The sequence below is a fragment of the Protopterus annectens genome, chromosome 17.part0 (genome assembly GCF_019279795.1).
Source record: "Protopterus annectens isolate FY-2018-M chromosome 17.part0, PAN1.0, whole genome shotgun sequence".
Classification (NCBI taxonomy): domain Eukaryota; kingdom Metazoa; phylum Chordata; order Ceratodontiformes; family Protopteridae; genus Protopterus; species Protopterus annectens.
The window spans coordinates 98,596,197-98,617,996 of NC_056751.1; positions in this window are offsets into that span (position 1 = coordinate 98,596,197).

The following is a 21,800-nucleotide window of genomic DNA, read 5'->3' on the forward strand; positions in this document are numbered from 1 at the left end:
CCTAGGTTCCCCTGATACATCCTCACTATTGCAAATCACATTCCAATCCCCACCTATACATAATATTCCTTGCTGAAAGCTGATTATTGCTCCCAAAATTTTCTTAGCTGCATAATAAGAGTTTTTGGTAGAATATAAATACATGCCATTATAATCCTCCTTGCTTGCCAATAGCCTCTTACTACCACAAATCTATCTTTTTTTGTCTTTTTTGCCTCATCTATCACTATTGGAGCATATTATATATAATTATTCCCCTTTCCTCTGTCCCTCATTCTGAATTCCTCTCTTTTCCAAATTCACATGCTCATTTCTTTCTAAATGTGTCTCCTGTAGCACTGCTATTTGCACTCTGCATTTCTTAATATGATTCAATACTTTTTCATTTTTATCTATACCTATAAGGCCTTTCCCATTCCTGGATAATATGGACAGCATAACCATCGTGATAAAAAGCTATTGTTCCCACCTATTGTACATCACAGTTTTTTTGAATGAGTATTTCCAGTTTCTGTGTTACATACATACACTAATGTTTGGTAGGGTGATCTTTTGTACAGTTGTTTCTTCAAATATCCATTTGAACCTAACATTTTCAAGACTTTATTCTAATGAAACCCTCAGACAAAAAATAAATAAATACTAGACACCTCCATCACCTATTAACTAGGAACAAATACACAAAACTATGTACATCTTCAAAACATGAAATTTAACCATCCAGAAGGGAACAATTGCTTCAAACTGATGGCTGCTAATACAGGCATCACCTAACCTAAAATTAAGGTTACCCATGCTAAAGTACATGCTACAGCCTGTGCTCCCACTTCCACTAATTGTTGTCTGTTCTTTTCTTATCCCTCTTCCCTTCCCATATATGAAAAAACAGCTTGCACACTTTCAGAAAACATCCACCTCTAGCCCCAAGAAAAAGTGCACATGACAGCAGTCAAAGATCACAGCTTATTAACATTAAACATACTTTTGCCCAGCTCTTTTTCTCTTGATATATTGTAAAAACCTATATTTCTTACAACTTCCAAAGTACTTGTTTATTTTAATATTGTTAACACATACAACAGTCACTGAAAACACTCCCCACATTTAAAATACTCCTGACTATACACTACACAAAACCATTTTAATGTATATAACATGCAGTTTATATCATGAAATGCTTTATATAAATAACATATGTTATACAAATAGTTATAAGAACAAAAATTGTTTCACTAACAGTTAGTTTCCTCTGTTTATTGCCTTTCCAAACATTAATGATATAAAGTGGGGTATATGCGTTACAGTCCACCCACAAGTTTAATGAAGCCAACAAAAGTCCAGTGTTTCTTAGCTACTGTCTTGTAAAATACTATTTCACAAATGTGATAAGATGCTTTATATTCTTCCATTTATTCACTAATTTCAGAGTTCCTGGTCTTCTTCCTGTTCGTCTCCATCTCCCAATACCAGACTCTGGGTCAAGTCCAAGGTACTGCTGATTATTTTAGTCAATTCCTATCTTTTTTATGTCTCTCAAACATTTTCCTTTGGAACACTGGAAAAGGTTTCACTAGCAAAGTCTCTCTTTGAACCCTACCATCAGAAGAATCAGAAGCAGAGTCCCCTTTCTGCTTGATGACTCACATTTCATTGGATAAACTTTTTTATTTCCTCCTTAGCAGCATGGGTCTTATACCTGCATCTCAACATTCTCTGATTGCTGGAATAAATTTGTTTCTTTTCTGCCTGGTGTACAGTGAATAATCATTTTCTAGAAACCTCTGCTGTCTCTAGCTTTTAATACTTTGCCCTTTTGCTGCAGTTCTGTCAGGATCAACTCTTTCTGCTGGTATGATTGCATCTTTACTAGCATAGGTCTTGGCTGCTTTCATGTGACCAGATTTGGAGCATACACTCGATTTGCCCTTTCAGCTAACAAAGTCTGCTGTGGTACACCAGTCCAGTTGATTACTTGTGCTTTCATAAAATTAATACAATCTGTTCCTTCCAGTTTCTCTGGTACAGAGGAAAATCTCAAATTTTCTTTGTGTGCTCTAAATGTACTATACCAAGAATTTGTGACTAGAAGGAAACAACTAACAGGTGAAGATTATGGTTTTACATTTTACTGCTAAGGCTAAGTCTTATGAAACTGAACCAATTGTTGATTGCTCTGAAATGGCCAATAAGAGCTGAGATGATGTTTTCATGTGATACATCAGAGGTGCATTTTACCAAACAATGTAGAAAAGTGAAAGTATGCTGGAAAGGGTAAAGCTGAAGGCACTTACTAAAACTATAAAAAACAGAATGCTCGATGCAAACCTCTGAACAACCCCTACTTTAACATACTCTGAGTGAGACAATGACATGGCTTCCATGGTTTTGAAGGATTGTCCACTTAGCTGCTTTTCTAATTAAGAGCAGCGGGAGTCAGGAGACAAAGAGCTAATTCTAGGAGAAGCTCAGTGTTGGACAGTATCAATGGATTTTGTAATATCGATGAAAACTGTCTCAGTAAGCCTGCCATTGTCCATACCGTGAAAGAAGAAATCATTGACACACAAGGTAACTCATAATATCCTAAGCCCCTTTCTGAAGGTAAGTTGCTTAGAGTTTAGGAGGCCTTATATGCTTAGATGGGATGTCAACTATGAAGAGAGAGCTTGATCTTAGACAATGGTAAGAGGAAACTGATGGGATAGTAAGATGACAGCAGTAATAGATCAGAGTGCTTTGGTGGGAGGATTAATGTAGATGATTTCAACAGGTCTGGAAAGGTACCACTGAACAGTAAAAATACGTTATCAGTAAGGGTGTCATAGGATTTTAAGAATATCACTAGCAGGCAATCAAATCCAGCACGATCACAACTGGGTAGTTTTTTAATCATTTATGTACTTCTTGGATCAACACATTGTGAAACTGAAAGGTTTGGAAGTATGATAATAATCTACAAGAGGCTCCTAAAGCACACTGCACCAGAGTTTTCTCTATGCTCACTGCTTTCATCCATGAGACTTCTTTGAATAGAATTTGTGCTGCAGCTACTAAGTCTTCTTTGAATACTTTTTAAGGCATTACAAGGTGAATAAGATCAATAGGTTGAAGTCTGCTTTTGGAGACACTGGGATCAAGTATATATTAAATTAGAACAGTCAACAAGGAGGCGTAGCTGGGGAACATCTTCTATCAGTACCTGCAGCTGGAAATAAAAAAATGATACAAAAGTCATGGGTACAGGCCAAGACAGACTTAGTTTACCTGTGAGGAGAAATCCAGATGAAAGAAGTGAATTATTCACCTTCTTCCTGACCTGGTGGTCTAGTGGTTAGGATTCAGTGCTCTCACTGCCATGGCCCAAGTTTGATTCCTGGTCAGGAAAGCTTCAATGTATTTTGGGAGGGATGGAATAATGGGTAAGGTGTTTCCCTCACACACACACAAGGAACAGGGTCTGACTGTCACCTTTGAAGGGGAAATTGGCTAGGCTTAAAATGGCCCACAAGGGCAGCTAGTCTAGTACTTACCTGGGAATTATTATGAATTGCTGTGAAGTTAGACTTGTACATTTTTATTCAGTACAGAACATGAGTGATAGGAGGAAGCAAGGCATTTTGAAGCTAAGGTTGAAGGATCAGCAGCCTTAGAAAATTCTACATGCCAAGCAGTCTTAACATCTGCAGTTCAAGTCTGCTCAGTTCTTGAAGCCAGAACTATACTCATAGACCCAGCATTATGATGAGTACCCACAGTTCTCCTGCCTAGAATTCAGATGAAGGGCCATTTTTACCTGCATCTATACATTTTCCATGTGGAAGATTTCTGTGCTGCTTTGTAGCACGTAAACTATGCTGTCACATAGCACCAAGGCTCTAGCCACTAGACAAGTAATGCTAGTTTAAGTATGAATAATGACAGAGTCTTACAGAATGGGACAGAAGAGATATTCTAATTGAAAAATAGTTGTACTTTGAATTTACCTCCAAAGAAGCTCTGGAAACCAGATGCAATTATGCCAGAATTATATTTTATTTATTCACTGTTGAGTGGGTAAGTGGACTAGTTCATGGACTTTTTTTCAGGCATGACCTGGATGTCATGGCATAAAATTACAGAAAGAAAACAAAAATGACAAACAAAAAGTTACTGAGAAAAAAAGTGTCAGATGAGATTAAACACTTCAGAAGGGCTTACTCCTCCATCTCTGTTTTAGAATGAAGCTTGGGAATCATTGGAAAGAGAAATAAGATCACTTAGGGCTATAGAGTTACTAATGCAGCCCTTGAAATTCTTTCCTGGGAAGGATAAAGGACAAGACAGTAGACACATGGCATTGGTCAGCTGGACAAAGGGGTCAGTAACACTAGCTGATCTCAATAATAGAAGAGATCCTGAAATCACTGATGGTTTGGGACCATTTGTAAGGAGACAGATCATTGCAAATTAACATCTCTGTTAAGATATCAGTTCATCAGGTAGCGTAATGCCAAAACAAAATATTTATTCCTAAGGGTTCATTCCCACATCTGTGTTATTCATGATAAACAAGAACCCGTTACATCATATTTGTCAATATGCAAGACTATCTGGACAGTGAGTAACTTTGGTAAAAAGCCAAAGGGGGCTCCAGAAGAACCACTCTTATCTATATAATATTTTTGGACTATTGCTAGCCTGATCCATCTATATCTCACTAGCATCCTATTGATCAATTTATTCATCTTCCCTAAGTGTCTTTAGCAACCTATATCACTCCCACTATGGGAGTTCACTTTTCTGGTGAAATACCTTTGAGTAACTTCATCACATGTCTCAACAGTGAAATAAAAGTGCTTAATGTGAGTTGGCCATTGCACAGTGCTGGCTTGGATAAGGGTTGTGTTAATACTCTGCTCCCCTTATGGTGATTAGCAAGAATAGTGCAATTTCTGTTATATCTAGGCCATAAACACAGATGTGTGCATTTATACAGCTTGAACACCAGCCAGACTGCTGTGCACCTCCTGACTTTGTGTACTGTACCCACCCTCATCCATTTATTAAGTGGTGCTCAAGATGCCGAACATTGCACCACCTTCTCAATGAGATAAGTGAGCCTGAGTCAGCTGCTCCAACCCATATATCCCTTATTCAAATACAGAGCACAATTTGGGTTTTATCCCACAGACAATGGATCTGACCTTTTAGCTTTTGAACATCAAGCTACAGAAGTGACTTCTGTGGGGTCCAGCCTGCCCAGAGCCATGAAGAAGTAAAATATGTTTCCCCATCTTATGTTGAGCTGAATCAACAGAATCTGAACAACAAAACTTTTACTCCCCTTAGATTGTTTAGTTACATCAACCAAGAAATGCCCCTATGCCCAGCATTGAGTTTTTATTCATTTGTTGATTTCATTTTACTTATTTGTTTGTTTTTATTTCTTTCTTTATTAAATAATATAAAATATAAAAATCACAGGCTTGATAAATGTGTAAAAATTACAAATCACTCAGAAAAGAAACACTTCATAGACTAGGATACATCAACACTTTACTGTTAACAATCATCTTATATTACAATATGTCCAAACATATTAATGACTAGAAATTGTTTTAGATCACAAAGAGGAAAATATACAAACATTTTTACCGACAAAAGTTATTTATTAGCTCTGGAAGAGAAGGTTTATCCTCAGTAAAAGCAGTATTAAGGCTGGCAAGTATTAGGGCAGCCTGGCATTTATAAGCTTCCAAAGGTAACTGGATCCCTCCCTCTACCTCAAAATGTACCTCAGTGCCACCCCTCTCCAGCTCTGTTGTGAACTGGATGAAGTGGCAAGGTAACCTTATGCTTCTAGAACTATTGTCATGGTAGGTAAATAACTTTAATATCTGGTATAAGGAGGTCAATCATTGGTAACAGGAAGGCAGAAACTTAAGATGATCTTCCTAATCTGTCTCCCTTATGAGAACATACTAATTATAATGGTCATTAAAAAGGAAAGTGTAAATACCATTATTGGCAGCATTCTGGTATAATGAGCCTCTAGACTAGAAAGAAGAATAACATGAAGCCTGTAAGCCATTTTTCTGAGGTTACGTTTAAAACTTTACAGCCACGTTTTTTATTATAAAAGGATTTGAGCATCTATGAATCCTTTCTGACAGGTTTGGTGTTATGAACATAAAACCCCAAATGATAGTGGCTATCCACACAGTATAGAGGATATGCTCCACAGTTAGAATAGTGAGGGGAAGAAAACTAATAGCTGTTCGCATTGGTTAAGGTTAGATTCCATAGCAGCTTTAGGCATAAATGAAAGATTACTATACAAGGAAGTCCTTGTATTTTATTTGATAGGACCTGAAACTCAGAAATTTTCCTGACCAAAATAATATTACTGTAAAGAACAAGTGTTTTCCAAGAAAGTAATTTTAACTAAACAGACGCCACAGGCACAAGTAGAGACAGAGTTAGCTTCATCAACACAAAGTACAGGTCCCAAGGAGGAATTCGGTCTTATAACAGCATTTTCAAATGAATTTTGTCTTTAACAAAAGTATATCTTTAACAAAGGTATATCTTTAAAGGAGCCAGGATCACAGAGTCAACACCCTGGTGGAAATCTGACATCGCCACCAGATGGCCTCTGAATGAAGAATAATTAAGTTCAGAATAAAAAATAAAATTTAATCAAATATTCTGAAACAGATGGAGCCAAGCAGTAAAGGGATCCATGTCTTTAGAAATTGTCTAGATTGAGAAGCATGCTCATTTATTTTATACTTTTTAGTAAGTTCAGCAGAGTACCAAAAGAAGAATGCCAATGCAGCAAAGGGTATTAAAGGAAGAAAATCCAATAGTTTTCAGTAAAGAAAATTTTCAGAAAGAATTGGGAGAAAAGTGCGATAGCACAGATTAACAATAATATACTTACTCATGATTTTTAACAATAACATAGAACTGGCAGCCTGGGGCTGATCCTCCATGAAAACACTAAGTGCAAAAAGAGAGATCTAGAGAAGAATTGTACTGCTGTGCATACTGGGATAAGGGGAAGGGCAGAGGTAACCTGGGAAAATTTCATATGCCAAGCCTGTTGACCTTAGGCCTGCTGTTACTGAGGATGGGCCTCCTCATATGAGATTTATAACTGCCATTACGAAGTGTGTTGTAAGGCAAAGGGATAGATAAGGAAATAAAGATGTATGCAGCAATTCATAATAAAACATAATGCACTAGTTGTCAATAAAAAGAAGTCATAAAATACTGACAGTTAAGCAACAACAAAATAAGAGCACATTGAAAGTATTAAGAATTTCCAGCAGGAGCTGTTACTTACTCATGGAAACAGTTAGTGTCAATTAGGTTTTGAGATTTATAGTGAAAGTAACTGCATCCTAATATTCTTAAGGAGTGACAGCAATTTACTTCTGAAGGATTCACAGTTTCATTGCACAAGTCTGCAGGAAGGTGATTTTAGATGAAGCCATTTTGTTGAAAGTTGTTTTTCCCAGTATTAAGACAAAGTTTGGTCTTAATAATGTAAGATTAGTCTGGGTGTTAAATCCAAGGGAGTATGGACATAGCTTGTTGGATAACTTAAGTTAAGGTGGACAGTAATTTAGATGTTATGAAATTATTCAGTGAGTAAAGAGATAAAGGGAGAAGCATGGGCAGGAACCGGTAACCGTCTACCCAATTTTAGGGTAAGACATTAGTGGTCATACCTGTGATAATGAAATGAGCCCACAAATTCTGTTAATGGTGACTTAAACCATAAATCAGCTTTGCCTTGAACTGAATGCAATAACTTGATTTAGGGTTACACGTCACTGGGATTTTGAAGCCTTTGCATTTTGAGGGACCACAAAAAGACACACATGTGAAGTCTCATCCAAGGAACCACAGGAATTTCTGTGGCTATAAAACTATCGACTAATGGAGGTTCAGGCCACCTCAGTGAGGAAAAAGGCCAATGGCAGGAGGTCCATAAATGATGGAAGGACAGTGAAGCCTTCAGAAAGTACAGTTATGTAAACTTACCATAAATGTAGATGTTCAAGTGTATTCACTGTTGCAGTCATTACATTTGGGTTATCTGTCTGCAGGTAGCCCTCAGCTAGCCTGAATAGCAAAGTCTTGGATCCCTGCATCGGATGCTGTCTCTTCTTCCATGACGTCAGGTCATCAGGGGTATAAAACATGCAGCCGACGTCATTACATCAGTTTTTCTTGCCCCAGATGTCAGGAGCCCCATAATGGAAAGCAATTATATGTTAGGTTACACCTCCAACAAAAAGCAAATACACCAGAAAGCTGAAATACACTAAAAAAGAAGAAAAGTAGAGCCAAGATAAGTCAGGAGACTGGAGGGAGGGTAACCAGGACTGCAACAGTGAATACACTCGAACATCTACATTTATGGAAAGTGTACACAACTGTACTATGTTCTTCGTGTTTCACTGTTGCAGTCATTACATTTGGGTTGATTCCCAAAGCTAAGGAAGGGAGGAGGAAGTCAGAGAGCATTAGGACCAGCTATTAAGCCCTGCAAGACTGCAGTGGCAAAACCAGCTCTGGATTTAGAAAAAAAAAGGCATATGGTAATGCTTGGTGAAGGTATGTACAGAGCTCCAGGTAGCAGCTTCTAGGATGGCCCTGGTAGGGACACCTCTGAGAAAGGCTGTAGAGGTAGATGTAGCCCTGGTGGAATGTGATCTTATCCCCTGTGGGATAGGTTTTCCATGGTGCTTATAGCAGAAATGAATGCAATGTGCTATGCACTTGGAAATGGTTTGCTTTGAAATGGCCTTCCCCTCTGCCCCTGCAGCAAAGCCAACTAGCAGCTGTTCAGATTTTCCGAGAGGCTTAGTCCTGCCCAAATAAGATCTAAGTTGTCTGTGCATGTCCAAAAAGTGCAGTATTCGTTCTCCTCTGTTCGGTGGATTAGGGAAAAAAGTAGGCAAATGAATGGACTGATTAAGGGCCACACTAGACACCACCTTGGGCATAAAGGAAGGATTGGTCCTGAGAGACATCCTGTCTGCATGGAAGATGATGAAGGGCTCCACTGCCATGAGGGCCTGTAATTCAGACACTCTTCTTGCTGAAGTGATGGCTAGAAGGAAGGCTGGTTTCCAAGAAAGGAATTTCAACTCTGCACTTGCAGCTGGCTTAAAAGGAGGTAGAGTAAGCTTTTCCAATACAAACTTAAGGTCCCAGGCTGGAGTAGGGGCTGTCCTGGGTGGTCTTAAATTTTTGGCCCCTCTGAGGAATTGCTTTAGCAGGGGGTGAGAGAAGAGGGGTTGTTCAGTATTATAATGTGCTGACATGGCAGAGGCATGGATTTTAATTGATGAGAAGGAAAGGCCCTTGTGGAGCATCTCTGTTAAGTACTGAAGAATATACGGTAAGCTAGGCACCGTAGTGCCCATCCTCTGAGTCTGGCTCCAGGAACAGCATCTTTTCCACTTTTCAGCATAGGAATTTCTAGTACTAGGCCTCCTTGCCTCCAAAATGACATCTAGCACCTGCTTACTGAGGGATGCTATTGGAGAGCTCAAGGAATTAGCCAGGCTGCAAGGTTCAGGGTTTGAAGCTGAGGGTGCAGAATCTGGCCCTCCTGCTGGGACAGCAGGGAAGGGGTCTGAGGCAGGTGCCATGGTTCCAGCAGTGACATACTGCGCAAGAGGGGATACCAGTGCTGGTGTGGCCAGTCTGGTGCAATCAGTATTGTCCTTGGTTTGTCCTGTTTGATCTTTAGCAGAATTTTCGAGAGGAGAAGCAGAGGGGGGGGGGCATAAACTGAGAGGCTTTCCCAGGTGAAGGACAGGGCATCTACTTTCCAAGCTTGACTGTGGGAAGTCCTTGTGCAGAATTTGTCCAATTGGTAGCTCTGAGGGGAGGCAAACAGGTCAATCTCTGGATTCCCCATTTGTTTCTCAAAAGGTTGAATATCTTCGGTTCCAGTTTCCACTCGTGTGGGTCCATGAGATTTCTGCTAAGGTCATCTGCCAGTGAATTTAGCTTGCCTGGCAGGAATTGAGCTTGTAGGTGCACTTGATAGCTCAAGGCTGTGTTCCACAGAGCCATGGCTAGTCTGCAGAGAGGGTACGAGTGAGTTCCCCCCTACTTGTTTATGTACCACATAACAGTGGTGTTGTCTGTCTTTACCAATAGCTGTCCATGAAGAATGTGGTCCTTGAAGGCTGTCAGGGAATTCTGTACAGCTAACATTTCTTATTGATTGATATGCAGGTGCATCTGACTCGGGTTCCATTTGCCCTGAATGCGCTGCCCTGCCAAGTGAGCCCCCACCCCATGCATAGTCTGATGCATCTGTTGTTAGGGTTTGGGCCGCAGGGGGTAGAGTGAATGGGAGCCCCTTGTTGTTCTAGAAGGCCTCTGCCCACCAAAGGAACTCTGTCTTTATACAAGGAATGATAGGAATCATTGATTCCAGGTCCTGAGAATGTTGACACCATAGGCTTTTTAGATACCATTGTAGTTTCCTCATATGCAGTCTTGCATATAGAATTAGTAGAATGCAAAAGGCCATGAACCCACAGGCTTGCAGGATTTTCCTTGCAGATAGCTGGGTCATGGTGGCTAATAGTTTGAAGTAGGCTATCAAATAAACTTGTTTCTCTGGCGTGAGGTAAGCCATCTGAGAAGTTGTGCTCAAGCTTGCTCCCAGGAATACAATTTGTTGGCAGGGTACTAGATGAGATTTCTTTTCATTTATGGTGTATCTCAGTGAGGTTAGAAGTTTCTTTACAAATGCCAGATGTTTTAGTAGCATGTCCTGGCTTTCTGCCTGAATTAGACAATCGTGCAGGTATGGGTATATTTGAATATTTCTTTGCCTGCAAAATGCAATGACTGGAGCTAGGCACTTTGTGAATACCCTGGGTGCAGTAGATAAGCCAAAGGGAAGTGCAGAGAACGGATAGTGCATGGAGCCTGCTCTGAAGTGTAGGTATTTCCTGCAAGCTTCCCTTACTGGAATGTGCAGGTAAGCTTCCTTTAAGTCTAAGGGTGCCAACCAGGCATCTTTGCCTAGCATAGGAAGCAGCTGTTGAAGTGTTAGCATTATGAATTTTGCGATTACCAAAAAGGAGTTTAGAATAGAGAGGTCCAGGATAGGATGCCAGGAGCTGTCTTTTCTGGGTACCAGGAAAAGTCTTGAGTAAAATCCTTGTCCCCTTTCTTCTACTGGGACAGGTTGAATAACCCTGATATTTAGAAGAGAGAGAACCTGCTGTGCAGTCTCTTCCCACTGATTTGGGGCTAGGTCTGGCCAACCGTTTGGGTTTGGTAAGGTGTGGAAGTGGAATCTGTATCCTTGGAAAACTATATTTAAAACCCATTTGTCCTGGGTAATGAGTTCCCAGTTTTTTGCATGCCAGGCGATCTTTACCCCTAAGGGAGCAGGCAGTTAAGCAGGGCTTGGAAGGTTTAAGGTTAAGTCATTGTGACATTTTTCCATAGGGGGGTGTCTTACTACTTCCATCTTTGGAAGTGGGAGCCCCCCACTACTTAGGCCTGTGAGTACCTTAAGACTGTAGCCTAGGTGGTCTGGTGTTCCTGGGTTTGTACTGAAGGCCTAGAAGAAACAGGAAAGGACCAATTCTTAGAAGGCCAATGCCTACTAAATCTGGGAGGCTGTACTTGCAGGAAATCTTTAACAGTTTGCATAGATTTAGCTTTTTCCTCCATCTTTTTAAGGACATCTTCTGCTTTGCTGCCAAACAGGTGGTCTTGGTTTAAGGGAGCATCCGGTAATTTAGCTTTAACATGATCTGGCAAATTTTGCTCCTTAAGCCAAGCATGCCGTCCAAAAACCGACCCAGTAACAGCAGCCCTGCAAGATGCTTCTAAAGAGTCAAAACCACATTGTAAAGTATGTTTACCAACTTGTTCAGCAGAATGCATTAAATCCTGTAATTCTTTATTTTCAGCACAGTCAGGAATCAACATCATTTTCAGTTTAAGTAGTCCCATGATATGCTGCTGATACTTTAACATATGAAACTGGCAGTTTAAGGCCTTAATAGCCAAAGTAGCAGTAGTATATACTTTCTTACCCCATCTATCCAAGGCCCTGGAATCTCTATCAGAGGGGGTACGGTTTTTGGCAGTAGTAGAATTAATGCCTTTAGGTCCTTGGGAAATGGTCTCTGGGTCCGCAGTAGGATTCTTGAAGAGGAACTTGTGAGAGTCAGGTACTCTGTAATACCTGTCAAGTTTTCTGGGAGCTGGTGGTAAAGTGTCTCGGCCAGGTTAGATTCCAAGAAGGTTTCATCTACAATGTCCAGGACAAGAGGGATAGCTAAAGGCTTGTGTTGAGGGAGAAGTAAGAATTCCCTAAGCCTCTTTTTGGAGTCAGAGTAATCCTGGCTTTCCCAGCGGAAGTGCTCCCTAACAGTGTGCAAAGTTTCACCAAAAGAAAAATCTTCTGGAGGAGAAGCAGAGGGAGTGGAGTCCTCTGCATCAGAATCCTCAAAGGTAGATAAGGGATAAAATCATCATTTTCTAAGCTGCTTATATATTATACAAAACATCAATTATACAATTAAATATTTGCATAAATACCAATCACAGTTAAAGAGACATCGTGAGACAAGAAATTTCATCTAAATGCATTCAGAAACAAAATGTGCAAAAATCTTAATACATCAGAACACACAATATAAATTACTGACCCAATATCAAAGTGTGAGATTTACTTCCAAATTCATACCCTTAGGTTTTCTTGTCTCACGATGTCTCTAACTCTGATTGGTATTTATGCAAATATTTAATTGTATAATTGATGTTTTGTATAATATATAAGCAGCTTAGAAAATGATGATTTTATTCCTTTGAAGGCACTCAGCCGAGGTACCGGAATAAATTTTGCTGCTTCCAGTTTCGTTTGGTTTTCTTATTCAACTTTTGCTTGGTTTTTTGCATTTGTTCTTCGTAGAAACTGGATTATTGTGTTGTTACAATGTCTACTAATGGATTTTTGTTTGCGAATCTGCTGAAAGAAAGGGAAGATAAGCTGGTGCAATTTGACCCATGGACATTATCTGGTAACAACACTTTTGATAAAAAATTTGATGACCTGAAAAAACTAAGGGTTAAAGAGACTTCCTTGTTTTATGATATCCGTTTATTAGAAAAGTATGTTGAACTTTCCATCACTCCAAGGGGTCTTAGAATTGATAAGCTACCTGCTTACAAATTTTCGGATGATGAGGCTGCTTATTTAGAAGAATGGAAGGCAGCTTCTCTTCAGTGTTCTCTTACTTGGTTGAAAATTTTAGTTAAACGCAACCGGAGAAGTTTGGGATTGATCCAAACACAAATAGCTGAAGGGGAAGCGTCTTTAGCTAATGAGTATCCGGATACAGTTTTTCTTTCTGCCATGAAGAGTATCAATGATGAAGTTACCAAAGTGGAAGCGGATGTCATCCTGAGAAAAAAGAAAAAACTCAATAGGGATGTCAGTGACTTTAATAAGAACTTGATTTATTCATGGCAACGTAAGCGAAAGAATGGTTCATCCCAGATGAAAGGAGCAGAAATGAGTTCACGTAATTCACGTAGTTCACGCAGTGGACGTGATTCATCTGTCTCGTCGTCGGACACCACAGGAAGTAAAAAAAGTGTTTCTTTTGAAAGAATGGGCATTGCTGACGATATTGGGACTACATCGGATTTAGAAGACTCAGGTAGATGGAACTTTCGGCAAGGGTCCAAGCGCAAATCGCGTAACAAGGGCCGAAACTGAAGATACTAGGTATACAACTTTGGACTCTATGTACTGTTCTGTTCCGTTGTCTAGTGACTCAGTGCATCCTACCATAAGTCATGGCGCACATTTGTTAGATGGTGCGAACACAATGCACATTGTGAATTTAACTGATTTAATTCTTAGCAATGACATGCAATTGGTATTAGAGAAAGGTAGTAAGTTTGTTCCAACTAGAATACCAGCGCTCTCGGATTTATTATTAGATGTGAAACGTTTTGTTAGGAAATTGTATCTGAGAGTGTATTTTGATGCAAGAAAACAACAAATTGACAATGTTGAGCTTAATGATAGTACATGTACTGACACTTTCATTATGAATGACTGTTCTTTCAGTAGTTTTGATTCATCAATTTTGAATGACCCCCTTATGGATCTTTCTTTGCATGACTATGACCAAGGTGAAACTTGTGAGTCTAATGCATGTGGGTCTGACATTGTATTTAGTGTTGCTGATAGCAATTCTGTTCATGTGGATGTTTCTGAAGAAACTGAGCGTTTTATTACTGGTTATGGGAAACTTATAGTTCCTAGTTTGCCAAGCCGTAGTTCTTTCTGTCCCCGAAAAAGTTCCTTTATTTTAAGGAATTTTGAAAATGTCCTTTGTAAAAAAATTGAAACTGAATATGTTATATTTTTGAAAAAATATATTAAATTCAATTTAACTAAATCTGAATGGCTAGCATTGAAAGAGATGAAAGCGGTTTCCAATAAATATATATTTTGCACAGCTGATAAAGGGGGCAATTGGGTTATTATGGAAAGATGTCATTATTTGAAAATGAATTATGATCTTTTATGTAATGATGACATTTATGTGCAACTGGCTAGCAATCCCATTGCTGAATTTAATTCAGCACTTTTGGACATTTTGGAAAGAGGTGAAAGGCTAGGTTTCTTGAACAACAATGATGTTAAAAGGTTGTTTATTGCTAATCCTAAGGACCCCATGTTCTATGCACTTCCTAAAATACACAAGAACTTATTCGACCCTCCAGGTCGTCCCATCGTTTCTTGTTGTGGAGGCTTTTTAGAACATATTGGAATTTTTCTAGATAGCATTTTGAAAAAAGAGTTGAAAAATATAACTTCTCACATCAGCAACACTAATCAATTCTGTCAGTTTATTAGAAACTTTAAATGGCAAAAATCATTTTATTGGGCAACAGTGGATGTAAAGGCACTTTATACCAGCATTAAGACCAAATTTGGTTTGGAAGCAATTGGAAAAATTCTAGGAGAAGGCCCACAAACTTCTTTCATTATTTCACTACTAGAGTTTGCACTTACCCATAATTATTTTCTTTTTGATCAGAAAATATTCCTTCAAAAGGAAGGAACTGCTATGGGGGCTAATTTCGTCCCTACTTATGCCATTTTGTTCATGTCCTATTTTGAAATTAATTTTTTGTACACTTTGGATTTTTTCAAAAGAAATGTTCTTTCCTATTACAGATATATTGATGATTTGATTTTTATCTGTAAAGGAGATAAATTGGGATTTGATACATTTATTGAAAATTTGCACCAGAATAGGTTTGGTTTGGAATTTACTTACTATGCGAATTCTTGTACTATTCAGTTTTTAGATATTTTTTATATGTTGATCAAAATGGTTTGGTTCAATATAAACCATTCAGAAAAGAAACTGCCTGTAATAATTTCTTACATGCCAACAGTGCGCATCCTGCACACTTAATTGAAGCTCTCCCGTTTGGGGAATTTAAACGCACCCAGGAACATACTTCTGAAAATATTTTTTTAAATACGGAATTTGAAAATGTTAAACATAGGTTAAAGTCCAGAGGGTATTCAGACAAATTGCTTAATAATAGTATTGATAGGTTAATTAATTCAAGTAGGATTATCCATAGGGGGAAGAAAGATGAGTATAATACCTTAAAAAATCATGGGAATATAACAGATAATAACACCAGTATTTATTTTGTGACAAAATTTTCTCCTTTTTCTAAAATTCTGAAAAATGTAGTGGAATTTTTATGGCCAATTGTGAGTGGTAATGAGGAGATAGGCAATTTGTTTCCAGATCTGGTTTGTTTTTCCTATGGGAGATATCCTAACCTAAAAGAAATTCTGAAATGTAAATTTATTTGGAATGATAGGTTAGGTTCTGAATTGATTACTTTATCTAAGGGTATGTTTAAGTGTGGCAAATGTAAAATTTGTAAAAATGTGAAGAATTTATCAGGTAGCATTATAAATGGGGTGAAATATTTTGCTCAGAGCTGTTTCAATTGTAAATCTTGTGGGGTAGTGTATATTATTGGTTGTGATTGTGTTCCTAGTAAGTATTATATTGGCCAAACTAAACGCCAATTAAAAATACGTATTTTGGAACACATGGGAGATGTTAGAAATGCCAGAATTGATAGTCCAATTGCTGAACATTTTAACACAGTTCATAATGGTTCTATGGATTCTTTAGTTTTTTGTGCTTTAGCCAAACCTGCCCCTGGCATGAATGGCAATTATTTACAAAACCTCTTAAATCTTGAAAGTAGATTTATTCTAAAATTTAGCACTTTAAACCTAAGGGTATGAATTTGGAAGTAAATCTCACACTTTGATATTGGGTCAGTAATTTATATTGTGTGTTCTGATGCATTAAGATTTTTGCACATTTTGTTTCTGAATGCATTTAGATGAAATTTCTTGTCTCACGATGTCTCTTTAACTCTGATTGGTATTTATGCAAATATTTAATTGTATAATTGATGTTTTGTATAATATATAAGCAGCTTAGAAAATGATGATTTTATTCCTTTGAAGGCACTCAGCCGAGGTACCGGAATAAATTTTGCTGCTTCCAGTTTCGTTTGGTTTTTCTTATTCAACTTTTGCTTGTTTTTTTGCATGCGTAGATAAGGGCAAAGCCTGGTAATCGGAAGAAACAGAAATTTTAGGATCCTGATCAGAAGTATCAGAAGGGAAATCAGTTCTAGGTCTCTTAGAGGGTGAAGACTGGCTTCCCTTAATTAAAGTAATAAGATCTTTAGCCATTCTTATCATTTGTTTTTTAGGCATATGGGCCTGACCATGCGGTTTGGACGTCTGTTTTTTAGGTGTGGGTCGAGTTTTAGGCCTTGAAGAAGAAGATGGCGTTGGTTTGAAATGCAAGTTAGTAAGCCTGAATACACCCTCAGAAGCCAGTGCCAGCACAGCGGCTCTGGACCCATCCAAGGTAGAGACATCCGCAGGTTCCATAGTCGAAGTATCTCACGGCATACCGGACTCTGAAAGGGTCTCAGTAGAAGCCTGCAAATCTGAAGTAGCGGGTATCAGGGGCTGTAAAACACCTCACTGAGTACTGTCGAACTGGCGTCTAGCTTAACGGAAGCATCGTCGGCAGCTTTGGACCTATGCGATCTGTTTCTGCCTTTATCTTTACATTTTTATGGAATCTCGGTAGTCGGATGGCTTACCAAAGCCATTTCTGGACAGTTAAACTGAGTACCAAAAAGTTTTGCTGCAAAAATAAACCGATGACGAATAGTTTGGGGACTGAATAAGGCACAAAACTGCTTCTGCTTCGGGCACCGCGCGGCAAGAAAGAGTGATGTAATGGCATCAGCTGCATGTTTTATACCCCTGACGACCTGACGTCATAGAAGAAGAGACAGCATCAGATGCAGGAATCCAAGACTTTGATATTCAGGCCAGCCGACGGCTACCTGCAGGCAGATAACCCAAATGTAATGACTGCAACAGTGAAACACGAAGAACATCTCTAGTATATAGAAGACACACACACACACACACACACACACACACACACACACACACACACACACACACACACACACACACGGGATGCCCTGAGTGGAAATTTAGCTGAGATCTGGTAATTTATCTGTAAAATGCACCACTCAGAACTAAACATTAAAGACAGAACTTATTTAATATGAGAAACCAGAGTGAAAATCTTATTACCTTCTTTAACCCCCAAGTAGTGCTAGCTTTATTTGCAACTTTTTATAAACAAATGAAAATCCTCACTTGCTAAGCCCTGTAGGGCAGATATAACATTTTATTCATTGAAGGAGGTAATGGTGGTTTTAGTTTGCAATTTCTGGTATTAAATAATCCCTTATTTTGTTCTGAGTGCTTTATTTTACATACAGATGTCTGCCCTGATCAGTAAACATGACTACTTAAATTATACAAGCATCATGGCCACAACAAGAAACAAAAACAAACTGCAAAAAGAACAGTGAAACAACTGACAAATGTGCAGTGAAAAGAATACATATTCAATCAAACTGAAGAACAACAGCACTATGTATATGTTTGTCTTTTAAATATGCATGCTTATATGGAAACTTCCAAAACCAGCACTATACAAGTGCGCTGCCATTAGCTGCAGAGGACATAATGGGTGGGGTGGAAAACAAAGTCAACAGTAGTCAACAAGTGTTTCACTCACCAGGTAGTGTAGAGTAAAGGATTATCCAACACACAAGCTGTTAACTTAGAAATATCAAAATAAAGCAACTTAAAGCAAATGGATCACTTTAAAAAACAATGTTTTCTTGGGTACTAAACACCCACCTTATCAGTAGTAAATATCAGTGCAGATTTAATAAGTTAGCTCATGTAGCTAAAACTAGTTTTAATTTAGCAAAAAAATAGACTAACTACTTTACAAAACAATATTAAATGTAAGGGGTATACCATAAAAGCATACCTTTCAACTGTCCAGAATTTCACAGAATGTCCAGATTTTTGTCTCACATTTTTGGTCTTGTACTCAAAAAATATGTGTCTTTCTGGCAGATAACTGATGATTGCAGTTGTTTAATAATATAGATATTTAGGTTTCAGAACTCTACCTTTCAGAAAAATACAAGGTAATGCAAACACTATTATAGAAAGTTTCTATATTTATAAGAGTAATATTTAAAATCTGTCCCTTATTTTAGGCCTTTGTACCCTATTGTTTTTGGCTTTGTACATATTTCTTGTGCTAAGAAGTTGAGGCGAATACATAAGCACTAAACAGCTGTCAGGAATGGAAGTGTATCAGTTTTATAATTGGAATACTCCCCAAAGAGCATTAGTGATGGGAGTACACCCATTTAGAAAGAATAAATGGCCAAGAAATGCTTGTACAGCTAGGATATCACTGCAACTATGTGGTCCATTTTCAATCACTGTAGATACTGGGGCATAGTCAATGCAACTACGGTCTACTTTCAGTCACTGTAGATCCTGGGGGTATAGTCAATGCAACTGTGATGATGTGAGGTATTGCCAGCTATGCCAGGGGAAGTAGAGCAGTGGATATGTTAACATATACCAGCACAGATAGCTGGAATTTAGTAAAGAATTATATGTTATTTGAATATCAAACTAATTTGTGCAGATGGTTGTGTTAAAAATGTGTCAACATTGTGGCCTGCTGGACAGAGGAAGAAATGTAGATTTATTATTGTAACGGTTGAAATGTATACATTGTAACAGAGAATACTGGAAGAGAAGAGGTTAATCTCAATCCACCTGACTTTGAAAAATAGTGACCAATTAAATTACTTAATTTAGGCCATAAAGATTGCAACCAGAGACAAAAAGTCTGTACTAGGAAGCTTCCTGTGTTGCCCAGGGTGAACTAATTGCTACTCTGGAAGGGTGGAGGTTTGAAATTGTTTTGCGAGTTCCAGGAGCTGCAGCAGATCTTAGCAAGGCTCTGTGTGTGTGTATTATTGACACGTGATAAATCCTGACAACCTCTAGCCAAGGGGGGAAGCATGGAAACCAGAAATCAGATGACCAGAGGTATGTGATGTCATTCTCTAATTGATCATTAAAAATAATGTTTAATAATAGGTGAGAATGAAGTCTCAGAGTACTCTGTTTGGTTGCCTGAGAAAGAAGGATCTCTCACCTACTTCATCTTGCTTTGTTCTAGTAAGTAACCAGGGAATAATTATTATTTAGATCAGTCGGAAAAATATAGTGAGATTCATTAAGTATTGTTTTTTCTGTAACTGTGTGAACCTGTCCACTTGAGTTATTTCCTATGATTAAAACTGTGGTGTTTATTGTAAATAGATATTTAGTATTTTCATGTTCTTTTATTACTTATTAATAAATATATTTAAACTGTTCATTGTGGCTGGTCTTTTAGAGAATATTTTAATCTCTGAGAGTACTTATATATATAACTGGTGACAGCTATGGCTGCTCCTGAAAGCCTTGCTGTTGATCAAGCTACCATTTGTATTAATATTAATTTCACTCAGTATAATTGGGTACCCTTGAAGGAGCCTTAGAGTAGCTGGCTTTGGGTTGTCTGGTAGCAGTGAAACTACCTTAGAGTCTGGGCAGAAGGGGGCTTAGCTAGTGAATCTGTGTCAGCCTTTCCAAGGTGTGTGTGTGTGTGTGTGTGTGTGTGTGTGTGTGTGTGTGTGTGTGTGTGCGTCAGCTACTTGCAGCAGGAACACGAAGCACTGGTTTCACACAGAGGGTGCTGGAAAATTTGGCTTGGACACTCGGCTGAGGTCTCAACCCTCTGTACCAGTGGGGAGTCTTACTGAGGACCTGGAGGGAGACAGATAGAGAAATCCAGACCCAGAACTGAGTGTGTTCCCTGTGTGCTCTTAAGGGAAATTGTGCTTGATGCAGATAGCTGCATATGGAAATACTGAGTGTATCCATTTTGTTTCCAACTGAATGTCCCTCTCCAGTGGCAGTGGTAAGGATTCAGGCTCCATGATTACTGGCCCAGTGTGGGGATGTCACAGCAACTATGGTCAACTTTCAGTCATTGTAGATACTGTGGGTCTAGTCACTGGAACTACAGACAGCTTTCAGTCATTGTAGATGTTGTGAGTATAGCTACTGTCCTTATAAGATTTTGATAACTATGAATACACTGCTACTACAATTAGTTTCTGTACCTTGAGTGAAAAAAATATAATGCTGTTATTATGCATTAAGGAGGTATGATAAGTTATTTACCTACCTGCAGTCACAGAATAATAAAGTTTATGCAGTATGATAAAGCAGGGACCTATCTATCAGGGTACTTAAATCAGGGCACTCTCCCAGTCACCTTCCTTAAAAGTCCCAAAGCCTCATTTGATCTACAAATCTTACAGTAACTCTAAAAAAATCCACAGTGCAAATTGCAAACTCCCATTCATATAATAATCTGAATGACAAGCTCATTTTTTAATCATGAAAATAAGTTTTTAAAAGGTGAGGCTGACTATATTCAGCTATTTTTAAAATACTCTGAAGCCATTTTTATACCTGCTACAGCAAACATGCATTCCAAGGGGAAATCTTCTTCAGGATTTTTTTTTAGAGCAGCACTGAGTTGGTCAGTACACCAGAATCACAATATAGCTAAGGCAATTCCAGCAAGCTGTATAAGGAGCATTTTCCTATTACGTGCTCATTACTTTGAGCCAATCAGCAGAGTTACAACTATAATAAAACCTCTATTTCCAGACAATGAGGGGCAGAGCTACATCAGAACCTGAACACTTTGTTTCAAGCCTGTTCCCTACATCTAGGCCCATGACTAAACTGAGTCAGTAATATTACATCATGTGGAACAGCAGCAGGGAGCAGCAAGCTATTTTCTCATCAGAACCAATTCAGGTAATTACTGAGCTGCCCTGAAAACAAAGGAAAGAAGCCAGCAGCCTAGGATTAGTAAGTAGATTCAATATGTGCTCCTTATATAGGCTGTCTGAAACACGCTGAGCTGGGAATGTAACAGAGCACTGTGGTGGGACAAGGCACAAAAGGGAGGATCATGCACGCCCTCCCTTTACCCTACATGTACAGATGAGGACCCTCTCGTTTTCCTCAGGAGATTCTTGAAAGCAGAGGAAGATTACCCCCCCCCCCCAAAGAAGAGGCCTGTTTGGAGGAGTGGCCTTAGGTCAACTGGTGCCCTAGGAAAAAGGGCTCCACGGTGCCTCCCATCACCAACACCAACTTACAGCTATGCCTGTTTGCACAAAAACATAGAGTTGTCCTGGCA